This window comes from Saimiri boliviensis, chromosome 11 (assembly GCF_048565385.1).
Source record: "Saimiri boliviensis isolate mSaiBol1 chromosome 11, mSaiBol1.pri, whole genome shotgun sequence".
Lineage (NCBI taxonomy): Eukaryota > Metazoa > Chordata > Mammalia > Primates > Cebidae > Saimiri > Saimiri boliviensis.
The window spans coordinates 24,886,165-24,905,057 of NC_133459.1; positions in this window are offsets into that span (position 1 = coordinate 24,886,165).

The following is an 18,893-nucleotide window of genomic DNA, read 5'->3' on the forward strand; positions in this document are numbered from 1 at the left end:
AACTAGGAGGAGGGTCACCAGGCGAGTGAAATGTGGCTCACGCAGGCTGAGACAAGTTGGCCCAACGGGCCTCTCTAAAGTAACTGGAAGTTTTCTGTCAGGAAACCGGGCAGTTCTTGTGCCTCTCCGCTCTGGTTCCCACGGCCCCGGCGGCTGCGGAGCCCCAGACGCCCCTCTCGGAGGCCGGCAGGGGCGTAGAGCACTGTGGGCGGCAGGGGGCAGCAGCGGGAACCCGTTGTTCTAGAGGCGGGGGATGGGGCGGGAAGCCGCCCCCCCTCCGTTTCCGCGCCCCACTCCTTCCCCTCCCCCGCTTGCGCCCTCCCTCCCCTCCACCGAGAGAAGGGCGGGGTCGCGGAGCCCTCCCCCGGGATAGGGAGCGTAAGCGTCCCCTCCGCCACCCTCCCCCCCGGTCCGGCTCTCCAGGCTCCCCGAGGCGGGAGTTTCCAGGAAGAGCTCAGAGCGCGGCCGCACCACCGAGCGCACGGAGACATCAAATAGTCCCTCAGAGCGACCTTGTTAGAGGGGAATTCAAGCTGCAGGGGCTGTGGGACTTGGAACCCCGAAGAAATAAGGGGTGGCGGCCCAGCCAGAAAGATGTCAGGGAGTGAGGTCGTAGCGCCCACTTCCATTTCTGGAGAAGGACATGTGAGGGAGGCGGAACGAGTTCCGGCGGAGGGTTCGGGCGCGCCCGGTGGAGTGAAGCGCCGCACGGTCGAAGCGCTCTCGGAGTTGAGGTGGGCGGGAAAACCCGGAGCGGACTCGCTCCGACACGCCCAGGACCTCCTGCCCCATTCTTCGTGGGGGAGGGGAACGAAAAAAGGAAAAGAGAGCAACGCGTTCCCTTCCCTGGCTTCCTAAAACCCTACCGAGGAGGCAGGAGTCTGCCTGCCACCTCAAAGGACGCCCTACGGGCCTCTCGGATCCCGGGCAGGGCGGGGAGGGCCGCGCGGCTGCCGTTCTAGCGTCCGCCCCGTCGGCGCTGAGCGCGCGGTCAGAAGCCCGGGTCTGCCGGCTAGAGATACTGGGCGCGCGCATGCGTGCGGTGGGCGCGCGCTTCCCGCCCCTTTCCTGAGCGCGTTCGCCTTCCCCGCCCCCGCAGCCCACGTTCCTCAGCCGCCACCTCAGAGCCTTCCCCGCATCCAGCTCTCTCTTTTCGTGAGAGGCGGCCCGTCCTGCCCATCCACAGACTAACCCCTTCACCCCAGTTTCGCCCCGCCTTTCCTGAGCTTCGGCACAAACTCCGCAGCTAGAGCTCGGCTTTCGCATTCCCGCCTCCGCCCTCAGTCTCCCCTCCCAACCCTGAAGCACTTCCTGCAAGCAGCCCTGTGCTCGCTCGCCTCGGCGCCGCCGCCTCCTTGCACTCACTTGGTGTCTGCTCCCGCGTTGGCGGGACCGCGGGTCCGGGTCCTGTGTTCCTGCCTCCGCGAGCAGCCGCCTGCCCCAGGTTACAGATGGGGAGATGACGGTCCACGGCCCTGACGGGCGGGCCCCTCGAGTTCCCGGCATGCAGCACCGTCACGGCCGCTGCAAGGGGAAATCCTCGGCTTTCTCCAAGCAACCTTGGAGAGCCAGCGCCCAAGCCTTTCCGCTTGGGACCCTCCGGCTTTCTGACCAGACCGCACCAGCCCGGTTAGCAAAAGCCACGGAAATCATTCACCCCTCATCGGCTGTGTGCAGATGACCGCTAGAAGAAGGGCCAGTGAGAGGTTCCAGCTGGCACACGGGGTTTTAGACGTGAGACGGGTTATTTGTTAAACGGAAAGTCGTGTTTAAACAAGATGCGTAGGCCGGGCGCGGTGGCTCACGCCTGGAATCCCAGCACTTCGGGAGGCCGAGGCGGGTGGATCACGAGGTCAAGAGATCGAGACCATCCTGGTCAACACGGTGAAACCCCGTCTCTACTAAAAATACAAAAAAATTAGCTGGGCGTGGTGACACGTGCCTGTCATCCCAGCTACTCAGGAGGCTGAGGCAGGAGAATTGCCTAAACCCAGGAGGCGGAGGTTGCGGTGAGCCGAGATCGCGCCATTGCACTCCAGCCTGGGTAACAAGAGTGAAACTCTGTCTCACAAAAAAAAAAAAAAAAAAAAAAAAAAAAAAATACAAAAAATTAGCTGGGCATGGTGGCACGTGCCTGTAATCCCAGCTACTCGGGAGGCTGAGGCAGGAGAATTGCCTGAACCCAGGAGGCGGAGGTTGCGGTGAGCCGAGATCGCGCCATTGCACTCCAGCCTGGGTAACAAGAGCGAAACTCCGTCTAAACAACAACAACAAAATGCGTAATGCTTTCGCTTCGATTTTGTTAATTATCCTATTCTCTGCCCCCCCCCCCCAACACTTACTAAGGTTTTGGAAATACGAAATGTGACCCCTCCAGAAACCAAAGTACCATTTTGAAAGATACCTTTTCCTTTTTGATTAATATCGTTGGTTTCATGATCCTGAATCTCCCCGAATTCCAAGTTCAATTACTCTCTGGGCTTCAGCTCTGATTAAAGTTACCTCAAGACCGGCCGGGCGTGGTGGCTCAAGCCTGTAATCCCAGCACTTTGGGAGGCTGAGGCGGGTGGATCACGAGGTCGAGAGATCGAGACCATCCTGGTCAACATGGTGAAACCCCGTCTCTACTAAAAATACAAAAAATTAGCTGGGCATGGTGGCGCGTGCCTGTAATCCCAGCTACTCAGGAGGCTGAGGCAGGAGAATTGCCTGAACCCAGGAGGCGGAGGTTGCGGTGAGCCGAGATCGCGCCATTGCACTCCAGCCTGGGTAACAAGAGCGAAACTCCGTCTCAAAAAAAAAAAAAAAAAAAAAAAAGTTACCTCAAGACCATGAGAGGCCTGCAAGAGAGATGATGGATGCTATAGAGAATCTTGAAATATTGCCTCTGTAAGCCTTCTGTGTACCAGAAACTAAAAAGCTCGAACCAGAAATTCAAGGAAACGAGATGCGTGTCGTTTTATGTACATTTAAAGATTATTTCAGGTTTAAATGTTTTGATGTTTTCATTCCAAACATTGTAAATACGGATCTGCGTCAGTGACTGTGTGGTTTTTTAATAGAGAGCGGGGTCTCACCTTGCCCAGGCTGGTGTCAGTCTCTGTCTCAAATTCCTGGGCTCAAGCGCTCCACCCGCCTTGGCCTCCGAATGTGTTGGGATTACTGACGTGGGCCACTGAATCCCTCCATGACAGTTTTTTAATTTTGATTTTTCTCTATTGCAAGTATTCCTAAATTATTTATTGGGATGATGGCTTTTAAGCATAAAGATGATCTGAAGAACCAGTCTAGATTTGTTACAAGACAGTTCGTATTGAGTAGATTGAGAGTACTGGATTCTAACATTTTCTGAACACTGGTTCAGTAAATGAACATATTTTTTGTGCATAACACTGTGTTAGGTCTTCCGTGGGATTTAAAGTTGGACAAAATAGGCCAGATCTTTTTTTTTTTTTTTTTCTGAGACGGAGTTTCACTCTTGTTACCTAGGCTGGAGTGCAATGGCGCGATCTCGGCTCACCGCAACCTCCGCCTCCTGGGTTCAGGCAATTCTCCTGCCTCAGCCTCCTGAGTAGTTGGGATTACAGGCACACGCCACCATGCCCAGCTAATTTTTTGTACTTTTAGTAGAGACGGCATTTCACTTGTTGATCAGGATGGTCTCTATCTCTTGACCTCGTGATCCACCCGCCTCGGCCTCCCAAAGTGCTGGGATTACAGGTGTGAGCCACCGCGCCCGGCGCCAGATCTTAATAAGCAACCTAGCTACTTCTCTGCGAAGTTCACATAAAAATATATATGTAATTTTTTTAAATATGTTTTTTTAAAAAAATGAGCAGTCTCAAGTCACTAAAAAATAAGAAACAAACAAAAGACTTAAAAAATAAAAAGTACGGCCGGGGCGCAGTGGCTCACGCCTGTAATCCCAGCACTCTGGGAGGCCGAGGTGGGCGAATCACGAGGTCAGGAGTTCCAGACCAGCCTGACCAACATGGTGAAACCTGGTCTCTACTAAAAATCCAAAAATTAGCCAGGCATGGTGGCACACACCTGTAATCCCAGCTACTCAGGAGGTTGAGGCAGGAGAATCGCTTGAACCCGGGAGGAAGAGGTTGCAGTGAGCCGATATCATGCCACTGAACTCCAGCCTGGGCAACAGAGCGAGACTGTCTCAGTAAATAAAAAAATTAATTAATTAACAGTAATCAGTCTAGTGTGATAAAACTTCACCACAGGCTCAAATCGGTAAAAATTCATTGTTTTTTTCTAGAGTATTTCATTATTATTTTTTCTGATTTTAGAGATGGAGTCTTCCTCTGTTGCCCAGGCTGGAGTGCAGTGGTGTGGTCTCAGCTCACTGCAACCTCCACCTCCCAGGCTGAAGCAATTCTCCTGCCTCAGCCTCCCAAGTAGCTGTGATTACAGGTGTGCACCACCATGCCCGGCTAACTTTTGTATTTTCAGTAGAGACGGATTTTCACCATGTTGGTCAGGCTGGTCTTGAACTCATGACCTCAGGTGATTGGCCCATCTTGACCTCCCAAAGTGCTGAGATTACAGGCATGAGCCACCGTGCCCAATCTTAGTAATTTATTATTATTTTATCATTTAAGTTATATATTAATTGGAGGTTTCCAAAATGCTTTTTTCTCTCCCTAAGTGCTGCTCTCAGGTTCTGAATATGTAGATCAAGACCTGGGAGCAGTAAATAGCTAAGAGTTGTCTAAATAGAAAGAAACAGGAGTAGGCAGTGATACAATAGGAATATGAAGAATGATGACACAGTCCGATATTAAAAAATAAGATCGTAGGAATGAATGGCAGGAAAGAGAAATGTAAGTGTAAGGGTGGCCAGCTCTCCAAACTTTTTAAATTTTTTCTTTTTTAGGGACAGGATTTCTCTTTGATGCTCAGGCTGGAGAACAATGGCACAATCATAACTCATGCTCAGCTAATTTTAAAATTTTTTGGTAGAGATTATGGGGAGCTTTGCCATGCTGCCCAGGCTGATCTCCAACCCCTGGCATCAAGCAATTCTCCTGCCTCGGCCTTCCAAAGTACTGGGATCAAAGGCATGAGCTACCATGTCCAGCTCAGATTCAAAATACTGAAGAAAGATGGTAAAGCCTTAGGAATTATGTACTGTTTAGCTTTACATGTGTGTTCAGATACATAGCTTTTAATTCAAGAAGGATGACATCGTCTTGCATTTAAGCACTTCCCTACATACATAGATTTCATGGGGAGTTTAAAGGAAGACCAGTAGTAGAGAAGTAAAGTCCAGTTTTGTTTTTTTTTTTTTTTTTTTTTTTGAGACGGAGTTTCGCTCTTGTTACCCAGGCTGGAGTGCAATGGCGCGATCTCGGCTCACCGCAACCTCCGCCTCCTGGGCTCAGGCAATTCTCCTGCCTCAGCCCCCTAAGTAGCTGGGATTACAGGCACGCGCCACCACGCCCAGCTAGTTTTTTTGTATTTTTAGTAGAGACGGGGTTTCACATGTTGACCAGGATGGTCTCGATCTCTCGACCTCATGATCCACCCGCCTCGGCCTCCCAAAGTGCTGGGATTACAGGTTTGAGCCACCGCGCCCGGCCCGTAAAGTCCAGTTTACACTAAATTTTAAAATTCCTAAGGTATGAAGTGGGGAGAACCCTTTGATTTAGGTTAGACAGGCCCAAAACTCTCTTTTTTTTTTTTTTGAGACAGAGTTTAGCTCTTGTTGCCCAGGCTGGAGTGCAATGGTGCCATCTCTGCTCACTGTAACCTCCACCTCCCAGTTTCAAGCAATTCTCCTGTATCAACTGGGATTACAGGCACCTGCTGCCATGCCCAGCTAATTTTTTGTATTTTCAGTACAGATGGGTTTCACCATGTTGGCCAGGCTCGTCTCAAACTCCTGACCTCAGGTGATCCACCTGCCTCAGCCTTCCTATGTGTTGGGATTACAAGTGTGAGCCACCGTACCCGGCTGACCCCAAACTCTTATCCATTCACCCCTCAAAGAAAACCACTTTACAGGCCAGGCACAGTGATTCATGCCTGTAATCCTACTTTGGGAGGCCAAGGTAGGAGGATCACCTAAGCCCAGTAGTCTGAGATATTCTTGGGTGACATAGCAAGACCCTGCCTCTACAAAAAAATGAAAAATAAAATCAGCTGGGTATGGTGGTGCTCGCCTATAGTCCTAGCTAATTGGGAGGCTGAGGCATGAGAATTGTTTGCACTCAGGAGTTGGAAGCTGCAGTGAACCATGATCACACCACTGCATTCCACCCTGGGCAACAGCGTGAGACCCTGTCTCTATAAAAATTAAATAAAGAGCCGGGGGCGATAGCTCATGCCTGTAATCCCAGCACTTTGGGAGGCCAAGGTAGGTGGATCACCTGAGGTCAGGAGTTCAAGACCAGCCTGGTCAACACAGTGAAACCCTGTCTGTACTAAAATACAAAATTAGTTGGATGTGGTGGCAGGTGTAATCCCAGCTACTTGGAAGGCTGAGGCAGGAGAATCACTTGAACCTGGGAGATGGAGGTTATAGTGAGCCGAGATTGCAGCACTGCAGTCCAGCCTGGGTGACAGAGCAAGACTCCATCTCAAAAAAAAAAAAAAAAAAAAAAAAAAAAATCAAATAAAGAAAACCACTTTACAGTCAAGGGATTGAATATATAACTGAAACCTAAGTACCTTTTGACCAATTTAGAAAGCGTTGCATTTGGGTCGGGCATGGTGGCTCACGCCTGTAATCCTAGCACTTTGGGAGTCTGAGATGAGCAGATCACAAGGTCAGGAGTTCGAGACTAGCCTGGGCAACATCGTGAAACCCCGTCTCTACTAAAGATACAAAAATTGGTTGGGCATGGTGGCGAATGCCTGTAATCCCAGCTACTAGGGAGGCTAAGGCAGAATAATCACTTGAACCTGGCAGGCAGAGGTTGCAGTGAGTCAAGATTGTGCCACTGCACTCCAGCCTGGGTGACAGAGCAAGACTCCGTCTCAAAAAAGAAGAAAAGAAAGTGTTACATTTGAACTGTATTTTTCAAGTTTACCTTTCTGATGTGACCTTATAAGCTTTAGTTTCTTCGGATTCTTTAAAATATTTCTGCCAAGCTCCTGTCTCTGCCTCTAGAGTTCACTGCAACCTCAACCTCATTGTTACATCTTGGTCTGCAAACCGATGTCTCTTACGGGGTTGGTGCTATATGATAATGTATATAGGTTTTCGATCCTATTTTATTTCTGATATTTAAATTCAGAGCTTAAATTGGAAGAACCCTAAGAACATTGTCTTTCTTAAGTGAAAAAATTACATGTGAAAATGTGTTACCTCTTACTAAATCTAAGGTTAATTTTTAGAACTGTATTGATATCCATAACCTACAACAGTGCCCCATGGACATTAGAGTCAAAATGGTTGTGATTTATGTTTTACTGAACTGGAGAACAGTGGCACTATTTAATTTCTTGAGGGAAAATCACATTGTAGACCAACACCTATAGAAAAATTGATAGCAATTGTCAGCTTTATCATAATGGAATTCAAACATTTCCTTTATCATTAGCCTCTAGGTGAATAATAATATAAATATAGAGAAAGAGCAAGCTTTTTGTTGCACTAGGATGACAACTAATAAATATAGATAGAATGATGGGGTAAGAAACTTATTCGTGGATTGTAAAACTAGCGGGTGACAGTTTGATAAGGAAAGGGATATTTACGTAGGAGAGTATCTGTCCATAAGTTACTTAATAGTTACAAAGGGAAAATAGTGGAGAAACCTCATTACCACTGCTTTAACCAAGTAATGAAAGCTAACATCACTGATACTAGGACAAACTGACTTCCATGTGCCTCCTAATAATAAACACTGAGGACACAACATTGCTTCAATGGTAATCCTGCCCAAAATGCACAAGCTGAATCTAATCATGAGAAAATCTCAGACCAACCCAAATTGAGGGCCATTTTGTAAAATAACTGACCTGTACAAATGTCAAGGTCAGAAAACAGAGAAGCCTGAGGAACTAGTACAGATAAAGGTAGACAAAGGAGACAGGACGGCTAAAGGCAACATGTGACCTTGGATTTGATTCTAGACTAGGAAAAAAATTAGCCTTAAATCTTTTTTTTTTTTTTTTTTTTAAGACGGAGTTCGCTCTTGTTACCCAGGCTGGAGTGCAATGGCGCGATCTCGGCTCACTGCAACCTCTGCCTCCTGGGTTCAGGCAATTCTCCTGCCTCAACCTTCTGAGTAGCTGGGATTACAGGCACGCGCCACCATGCCCAGCTAATTTTTTTGTATTTTTAGTAGAAATGGGCTTTCACCATATTGACCAGGATGGTCTCGATCTCTTGACCTTGTGATCCACCCGCCTTGGCCTCCCAAAGTGCTGGGATTACAGGCTTGAGCCACCGAGCCCGGCCCATTTTTTTTTTTTTTTAAACACACAGTGTTTCACCATGTTGGTCAGTCTGGTCTTGAACTCCCGATCTCAGGTGATCCACCCACCTTGGCATCCAAAGTGCTTGGATTGATTACAGGCGTGAGCCACCACGCCCAGCCCTTTTATTTTTTTAAATTGCATTTTAGGTTTTGGGGTACATGTGAAGAACATGCAAGATTGTTGCATAGGTACATACATGGCACTGTGATTTGTTGCCTTCCTCCCCATCACCTATATCTGGCATTTCTCCCCATGCTATCTCTCCCCAACACCCCACCCCTCACTGTCCCTCCCCTATTTCCCTCCATAAACCCCAGTGTGTGATGCTCCCCTCTGTGTCCATGTGTTCTCATTGTTCAATACCCGCCTTTTTTTTTTTTTTTTTTTGAGACAGAGTCTCGCACTGTCACCCAGGCTGTAGTGCAGTGGTGCACTCTCGGCTCACTGCAATCTCCACCTTCTGGGTTCAAGCAATTCTCCTGCCTCAGCCTCCCGAGTAGCTGGGACTACAGGTGGGCGCCACCACGCCCAGCTAATTTTTTTTGTATTTTTTGTAGAGACGGGGTTTCACCATGTTGGTCAAGATAGTCTCAATCTCCTGACCTTGTGATCCACTTGCCTCAGCCTCCCAAAGTGCTGGGATTACAGGCATGAGCCACCATGCCCAGCCCTAGCCTTAAATCATATTTTTAGGTATCATGCCTATAACCCCAGCACTTTGGGAGGCTGAAGCAGGAGGATCTCTCAAGGCCAGGAATTGGAGACCAGCCTAGGCAATACAGTGAGACCTGGTCTCTACAAAAATTTTTATAAATTAGCCTGATGTGGTGGCATGTGCCTATAGTCCTAGCTACCTGGGAGGCAAGAGGATTGCTTGAGCCCAGGAGTTTGAAGTTGCAGTAAACTGTGATGAAGCCATTGCATGCCAGCTGGGCAACAGAACAAGACTCTGTCTCTATCAAAACAATAATAATATTTTTAGGACAACTAACAAAATTTAATATAGACTATGAATTAGTTAACAGTATCACATCAATGTTAAATGTCCTGATTTTTATATCTATACTGTGGTAACATAAGACAATGAACTTGTTCTTAAGAAATACACTCAGGGGTAATGAGTATATCTCAAATGTTTCAGGAAAAAAATGACCATATATTTATAACTATGTATGTAAAGTGAGAATAATAAAGCAAATGGAGTAAAATGTAAATAATTTATGAATTTGAATAAAGGATTTCTGGGAGTTTCTTGTACTTTTCTTGATATTTTTCTGTTAAGTTTGAAATTATATTGTTTTAGATCATTTGTTCCACACCTTCATTTTGAAGAGGTGAAAATTCAGATTTTTTTTTTTTTTTTTGAGGCGGAGTCTTGCTCTTTCACCAGGCTGGAGTGCAGTTTCACGATCTCGGCTCATTGCAACCTTCTTCTCCTGGATTCAAGGAATTCCCCTGCTTCAGCCTCCTGAGTAGCTGGGACTACAGGTGTGCGCCACTACACTTGGCTAATTTTTTGTATTTTAGTAGAGACGGGATTTCACCATGACCAGGATGGTCTCGATATCCTGACCTCATGATCTGCCCACCTCGGCCTCCCCAAAGTACTGGGATTACAGGCATGAGCCACCACGCCCAGCCTAAAATTCAGATTTTGAAAAATGAAGATTTGCTGAAGGTCACACCATAATTTAGTGACAGAGTTAGGGCCAAAATCCAGATCCCCAGAAGTCAGCCCTCCTTTTACAACACCAACTGAATCCTTTGTTAGGATGGCAAAGGTTGAGTCACCCCTTTTTACTTCTGTTTTTTAGTTTTTTAGTTCCTTAGAGCTAGTTCCTTTTACGAGGGAACCAGAGTAACGTAACTAAATGCTTCTTTCAGTTCCTTCATGATTAGGCAAGGATCAGTTTGAAGCTTTTGAGCTGTGCAGTTTGGAATATCCCTTTCCTTTTGTAGACTCAATGTCTCTCTTCTTGCCAAGCTTTTCCTGCATATGGTTTGTTTCTTTTATATGGAATTATTTGTATTGCCTCTCCCATAGAGTTTAAACTTCTTTCTGTAAGGCACTGCATTTCAAGGTCTCATAAATATTATCTTCTCTAAAGATAATTGTCTGGGTGTGGTGGCTCACATCTGTAATCCCAGTACTTCGGAAGGCCAAGGCAGGCGGATCACTTGAGGTCCGGCATTCAAGCCGGTCAACATGGTGAAACTCTGTTTCTACTAAAATTACAAAAAATAGCTGGGTGTGGTGGCACGCACCTGTAGTCCCAGCTACCTGGGAGGCTGAGGCAGGAGAATTGCTTGAACCTGGGAGGCGGAGGTTGCAGTGAGCCAAGATCACGCCACTACACTCCAGCCTGAGTGACAAAGTGAGACACCATCTCAAAAAAAAAAAAAAAAAAAAAAAAAAAAAAAAAAAATCAGAATCACTTGAACCCAGGAGGTGGAGGTTGCAGTGAGTCAAGATGGTGCCACTGCACTCCAGCCTGGGCAACAGAGAGTGACTCCATCTCAAAAAACAAATAAAATAAAAAGATAATTGCACGGTTTTTATTTCTGTGACTCAGTTTCCTTAATTGGTAGAAAACTAAGGCATAATATACTGGGGAAAAAAAGGAGAATAGCATCTCAGAATTATATTCTTTTTTTTTTTTTTTTTTTTTTTTTGAGACGGAGTTTCGCTCTTGTTACCCAGGCTGGAGTGCAATGGCACGATCTCGGCTCACCGCAACCTCCACCTCCTGGGTTCAGGCAATTCTCCTGCCTCAGCCTCCTGAGTAGCTGGGATTATAGGCACGCGCCACCATGCCCAGCTAATTTTTTGTATTTTTAGCAGAGACAGGGTTTCACCATGTTGACCAGGTTGGTCTCGATCTCTTGACCTTGTGATCCACCATCCTCGGCCTCCCAAAGTGCTGGGATTATAGGCGTGAGCCACCGCGCCCGGCCGATGGTGTTTTGTTTGTTTGCTTGTTTGTTTTTTGGTTTTGGTTTTTGGTTTTTATTTTTCTCTCCGATGTTTTTTTATGGCTGCATCAAAATTATTTTCTTAAAGGGTTTAATCTAATCACAATAATAGAACTTAATAATTTTGGTGGTTAACTGAGTAATATCACCTTTGTCAAAAATTAAGAAATCAAATCTATCATATTCCACATAAATCAGCTAATTGCTAATTGTCATCAGTGTAAGCACTCCCTGTCTCCAAATGATATAATGTAAAATATTAAATTGAAACATATGAAATTGTCATTTCATAGCAATCAAATATCAACAATTTCATATGATTCAACCTATAGCAGTAATCATATTATGAGGGAGTGGCATTTTTCTCTTCTCTTACTTCATTGGTAGAAGCACTTAAAGATGGCTGATGAGTTATTTGCTCATGATTCTTCAACTTCTGTTTTCTTTTCCTACCTTGGCTGTTCTTCTATACTGACAATCTCTGTGAGATTCTCACAAGGCTTCAGATTCCTCTAAATTTCCATCTTGGCTTATATTAGCTTTCACCACCTGGGAGCCTTCTAGGGATTCACAAAAAGAGAGAGATGGAATATCAGAGATAATTTGTTCAATCTTCTTATATGGCCAATGAGGAAACAAGGGCTTACAGAGTTTGAATAACCTGCATAGCATCACAAAGCTGGTATTTCATGGTATGGCAAGAATGCACTATTCTGACTTCCAGTACAGTGGTCTTTCCATCTCAGCACCCACATTCTTTTTCTTTTCTTTTTTGTTTTGAGACAGAGTTTCGCTCTTGTTACCCACGCTGGAGTGCAATGGCGCGATCTCGGCTCACCATAACCTCCGCCTCCTGGGTTCAGGCAATTCTCCTACCTCAGCCTCCTGAGTAGCTGGGATTACAGGCACGCGCCACCATGCCCAGCTAAATTTTTGTATTTTTAGTAGAGACGGGGTTTCACCATGTTGACCAGGATGGTCTCAGTCTCTTGACCTCGTGATCCACCTGCCTCGGTCTCCCAAAGTGCTGGGATTACGGGCTTGAGCCACCGCGCCCCTCCCCCTCCCTTTTTTTTTTTGAGATGGAGTCTTGCCGTGTCCACCAGGCTGGAGTGCAGTAGCACAACCTTGGCTCCCTGCAACCCCTGCCTCCTAGGTTCAAGCGATTCTCCTGCTTCAGCCTCCCAAGTAGCTGGGATTACAGGTGTCTGCTACCGAACCCAGCTAATTTTTGTATTTTCAGTAGAGTTGGGATTTTACCATCTTGGCCAGGCTGGTCTTGAAACTCCTGACCTCATGATCCACCTGCCTCAGCCTCCCAAAGTGCTGGGATTACAGGAGTGAGCCACCTTGCCCAGCCTCTCAGCACCCACATTCTATCTGGACCTTAGATTTTCTTTCTTTCTATCTGTCTGTCTATCTATCTATCTATCTATCTACCTACCTACCTACCTACCTACCTATCATCTATCTATAATGCAGTCTCACTCTGTTGCCTTGGCTAGAGTGTAGCAGTGTGATCATGGTCACTGCAACCTGACCTCCTGGGCTCAGGTGATCCTCCCAACTCAGCCTCCCAGGTAGCTGGGACCACAGGTGTGCACCACTATGCCCAACTCATTTTTTTTTCTTTGAGGCAGGTGCTTGCTCCATCACCCAGCTGGGAGTGCAGTGGCATGATCATGGCTCACTGCAGCCTCGACCTCCTAGGCTCAAGCAATCCTTCCACCTCATTTTTTAATTTTTTTGTAGAAACAGGGTCTCACTATATTGCCCAGGCTGGTATTGAACTCCTGGGCTCAATCAATCCACCCACCTCAGCTTCCCAAAGCACTGGGATTAAAGAACGGAGCCACCAAGCCTGGCCTGGACCTTAGATTTTCCTACAGCCTAATTATATGGACTTGTATCTGTCAATCTCTCTGTCTCTCTTTTTCCTTTCCTTATCTTTTTCTTAGACTATTTTTTTTTTTTTTAGACGGAGTTTTGCTCTTGTTGCCCAAACTGGAGTGCAATAGTGCTATCTTGGCCCACCTCCACTTCTTGGGTTCAAAAGATTCTCCTGCCTCAGTCTCCCGAGAGTAGCTGGGATTATAGGCATGCACCACCATGCCTGGCTGATTTTTGTATTTTTAGTAGAGACAGGGTTTCTCCATGTTGGTCAGGATGGTCTCAAATTCCTGACCTCAGGTGATCTGCCCGCCTCGGCCTTCCAAAGTGCTGGGATTACAGGCGCGAAGACCTCTCCGGCTTTTCTTAGCTATTAATTATTTTTTTTTTTATTTATTTTGAGACAATCTAGCCTTGTCACCCAGGTTGGGTGATTTCGGCTCACTGCAACCTCCACCTTCCCGGGTTCAAGCGATTCTCCTGCCTCAGCTTCCTGAGTAGCTGGGATTTCAGGCACTTGTCACCACGGCTGGCTATTTTTTTTTTTTTTTTTTTTTTTTTTTGTATTTATAGTAGAGACAGTGTTTCACCATGTTGGCCAGGTGGGTTTCAAACTCCTGACCTCTAGCGATCTGCATGCCTCAGCCTCCTAAAGTGGTGGGATTACAGGTGTGAGCCACCATGCCCGGCCCAGCTCTTAATCCTTGTCAGTCACCTGGATCTTCCTCATTTCCTCAGTCTTGCCTTTTTCCCATTTAAGAGCAGCTGCCGCTTCTGCATTTTATCTTTCTCCTTTTATCTTTGCCATTGGTGAAAAGTGAAGAAATAATTATATTCCCTGATTTCTACTTCCTGGGGTAGGTGATATGATGGAGAAGTAGCTGGGACCCTCTCTGTGAGAGAATCTAAAAACAGATATGTCCAGCAAAAAAAAAAAAAAAAAGAGAGAGAAAGAGAGAAGTAGCTGGGATAATTATATTTTTAAAATAACCAAAGACACAATTGTATATTTGTATATTTATTGTGCATGATTTTATACTTTCAGAATATTTTGAAAATAATTTAAGAAAATATAGTAGTTGATAATGTCTGTCTCTACTATGAAAATTCCCGTAGCCTAATGAAAACAATGAAAAGGAATTAATTATTATTATTATTATTATTAGAGATAGCATCTCCTTATGTTGCCCAGGGTGTTCTTGAACACCTGTTCTCAAAGTAATTATTCTGCCTCAGCCTCTTGGGTGGCTGGGTCTACCTTGCCAGCCAGGCTATTTTTTTTTTTTTTGGGCAGAGTCTTATTCTGTCACCCAGGCTAGAGTGTAGCGGTGCAATCTTGGCTCACTGCAACCTCAGCCTCCCAAGTAGCTGAGATTACAGGTGCCCACCACCACGCCCAGCTAATTTTTGTATTTTCAGTAGAGATGGGACTGGTCTCGAACTCCTGACCTCAGGTGATCCCCCATCTCGGCCTCCCAAAGTGTTGGGATTATAGGCATGAGCCACCATGCCCGGCCTCAGGCTATTATTTTTCAATGAATGAGTGATCTTTTATTAAGCCAGAAAGAGTGAAGTCTTTTTTTTTTTTTTTTTTGAGACGGAGTTTCGCTCTTGTTACCCAGGCTGGAGTGCAATGGCGCGATCTCGGCTCACCGCAACCTCCGCCTCCTGGGTTCAGGCAATTCTCCTGCCTCAGCCTCCTGAGTAGCTGGGATTACAGGCACACGCCACCATGCCCAGCTGATTTTTTGTATTTTTAGTAGAGACGGGGTTTCACCATGTCGACCAGGATGGTCTCGAACTCTCGACCTCGTGATCCACCCGCCTCGGCCTCCCAAAGTGCTGGGATTACAGGCTTGAGCCACCGCGCCCGGCAAGAGTGAAGTCTTGAATTACCTTTGACTCTGCTGAAGATATACTATATCTTTGTTCCTAAAATAATGACTCATTTATTTGAAAAGACCTTTGTGAACCATGTTAGGAGAACAGAGTAAAATATCAATGAAAAAAATTTAGTTTGGGAGGCTCAGGGAGGAGGAATGCTTGAGCCCAAGAGGTTGAGACCAGTCTGAGCAATATAGTGAGATCCTCCTGCTCTACAAAAACATTTTTTGAATTGGCCAGGCGTGGTAGTGCATGCCTGTAGTCCTAGCTACTCCAGAGGCTGTGATGGAGGATTGCTTGAGAGCAGGAGTTTGAGGCTGCAGGGAGCTATGACCACCACCACTGTACTCCAGCCTGGACGACAGAGCAAGACCCTGTCTCTTATTAATATTATTGTTATTTTGAGATGGAGTCTCACTCTGTCGCTCAGATTGAAGTGCAGTGGCACAATCTTGGCTCACTGCAACCCCGCCTCCTGGGTTCAAGGGATTCTCCTACCTGAGCCTCCTGAGTAGCTGGGACTACTGGCATCCGCCACCACGCCTGGCTAATTTTTTTGTTTTTTTTTTTTTTTTTTTTTTTTTTTTTGAGACGGAGTTTCGCTCTTGTTACCCAGGCTGGAGTGCAATGGCGCGATCTCGGCTCACCGCAACCTCCGCCTCCTGGGTTCAGGCAATTCTCCTGCCTCAGCCTCCTGAGTAGCTGGGATTACAGGCATGCGCCACCATGCCCAGCTATTTTTTTTTGTATTCTTAGTAGAGACGGGGTTTCACCATGTTGACCAGGATGGTCTCGATCTCTTGACCTCGTGATCCACCCGCCTCGGCCTCCCAAAGTGCTGGGATTACAGGCTTGAGCCACCGTGCCTGGCCAATTTTTTTGTATTTTTAGTAGAGACAGGGTTTCACTGTGTTAGCCAGGATGGTCTCAATCTCCTGACCTCGTGATCTGCCCGCGTCAGCCTCACAAAGTGTTGGGATTATAGGCATGAGCCACTGTGCCCGGCCAACAGAGCAAGACCCTATCTCTTAAAAATTTTTTTGGCATGAAGGAAGTAAAAGATTTTTGGGTGATAAACAAATATTTGGGTTCTATGAATATATTAACAATTTTTAAAGGAGGAGGTAGGTCAATTGCTTTTTTATAGTTCAGTAGGCCAAGTGCGGTGGCTCACGCCTGTAATCCTAAAACTTTGGGAGGCTAAGGCAGGCAGATCACCTGAGGTCAGGAGCTTGAGAACAGCCTGACCAACATGGCAAAACCCCATCTCTACTAAAAATACAAAATTAGCCGGGTGTCGTGGTGCATGCTTGTAATCCCAGCTACTCGCGGGGCTGAGGCAGGAGAATCACTTGAACCCAGGAGGCAGAGATTTCGGTGAGCTGAGATCATGCTATTGCACTCCAACGTGGGCAACCAGAGTGAAACGCCATCTCAAAACAACAACAACAAAAAACGGCCAGGCAAGGTGGCTCACGCCTGTTATCCGACCACTTTGGGAGGCCAAGACAAGTGGATCACTAGGTCAGGAGGTCAAGACCAGCCAAAACCCACAACACCCAAGATGGCAATGAAAGTGACCTCTGGTCGTCCTCACTGCTCATTATACACTAATTATAATGTATTAGCATGCTAAAAGACACTCCCACTAATGCCATCCCAGTTTACAAATGCAATGGCAACATTCTGAAGTTACCCTATGTAGGAGTAACTTCAGAAAAGAGGAGGGACCCTCCATTTTGTGAAAGCTCTGCCCCTTTCCCAGAAAACTCATGAATAAACCACCCCTTGTTTAGCATATGATCAAGAAATAAGTGTTACATATAAGTATACTCAATCGAGCAGCCCATGCCACTGCTTTGCCTATGAGGTAACCATTCTTTTGTTTCTTTAGTTCTCTAATGAACGTACTTTCACTTTATGGACTTGTCACAAATTCTCTCTTGCTCCAGGTTCAAGAACCCTCTCTTAGGGTCTGGATTGGGACCCCTTTCCAGTAACATCTTCCTAAAAAACCACAAGGGGACTATATTGAGGAGACCCTGACCCAAAGGAAATAGACCATAGCACCAATTGGCTGACTTTGGGTAAGTGGTGGGGTACCTTTCACCTGGATAAAGGATAGGATTGGGTTAGAGGCCCAATTTAGGAGAATTAGAGTCCCTTCTAGAACAGAGAGAGTTAAAGCCTCCTTTTTTTTTTTTTTTTTTTTTTTTGAGACGGAGTTTCGCTGTTGTTACCCAGGCTGGAGTGCAATGGCATGATCTCGGCTCACCGCAACCTCCGCCTCCTGGGTTCAAGCAATTCTCCTGCCTCAGCCTCCTGAGTAGCTGGGATTACAGGCATGCACCACCACGCCCGGCTAATTTTTGTATTTTTAGTAGAGACAGGGTTTCACCTTGTTGACCAAGATGGTCTCAATCTCTTGACTTCGTGATCCACCGGCCTCAGCCTCCCAAAGTGCTGGGATTATAGGCGTGAGCCACCGCACCCGGCTTTTTTTTTTTTTTTTTTTTTTGAAATGAAGTCTTGCTCTGTCACCCAGGCTGGAGTGCAGTGGAGCGATCTCAACCACTGCAACCTCTGCCTTACAGGTTCAAGCAATTCTCCTGCCTCAGCCTCCCGTATAGCTGGGATTATAGGTGCCCACCACCACACCCAGGTAATTTTTGTATTTTTAGTAGAGATGGGGTTTCACCATATAGGCCAGGCTGGTCTTGAACTACTGACATCGTGATCCACCTGCCTCGGCCTCCCAAAGTGCTGGGATTACAGGTATGAGCTACTGCACCTGGCCAGGCCCCTCTTAACAGAAGACAAGGACATTTGCCTAAACTTTGGTTCAAGGCTCAATTTGAGAAAGTTAGAGTCCTTCCTAAGATTTATGGGGTTAAGCTGTGTGCAGTGGCTCACACCTGTAATCCCAGCACTTTGGGAGGCTGAGGCAGGAGAATCACTTAAGCTCAGGAGTTTGAGACCAGCCTGGGCAACATACTGAGACCCCATCTCAATTTATAAAAACAAAACAAAAAATATTTATGGGGTTAGAGGCCTCCCTCAGTAAAGTCCCCCTTAGTTAAAAATGGATTTGGCGCCGGGCGCGGTGGCTCAAGCCTGTAATCCCAGCACTTTGGGAGGCCGAGGCGGGTGGATCACGAGGTCAAGAGATCGAGACCATCCTGGTCAACATGGTGAAACCCCGTCTCTACCAAAAATACAAAAAAAAAATTAGCAGGGCATGGTGATGCGTGCCTGTAATCCCAGCTACTCAGGAGGCTGAGGCAGGAGAATTGCCTGACCCCAGGAGGCGGAGGTTGCGGTGAGCCAAGATCGCGCCATTGCACTCCAGCCTGGGTAACAAGGGCGAAACTCCGTCTCAAAAAAAAATAAAAAATAAAAAATAAAAATGGATTTGGCGCTATGGAATGTTAACCACCATTCTCTTTGGGTTAATCTGCCTTGCAATCTTTGCTGATGGCTGTGGGTGACAGGATTAGGCAAGTATTGAATCACGGGATATGGGGAGTTTTTTCCTCCCCAAAGGGAGAAACTTGAGAGTTGATGTGATGGGACTGCAGGAAAAAGATCCCTTGTTGACTCACAAGCAGCCACCTGAGCTTTTGATCCAGTGTGACTGCAATTCGTGGGTCTTTCTTTGGGCTCCCTGAGCTCCTCGCCTTCCCCACCCCACTGCAGGCAATGCT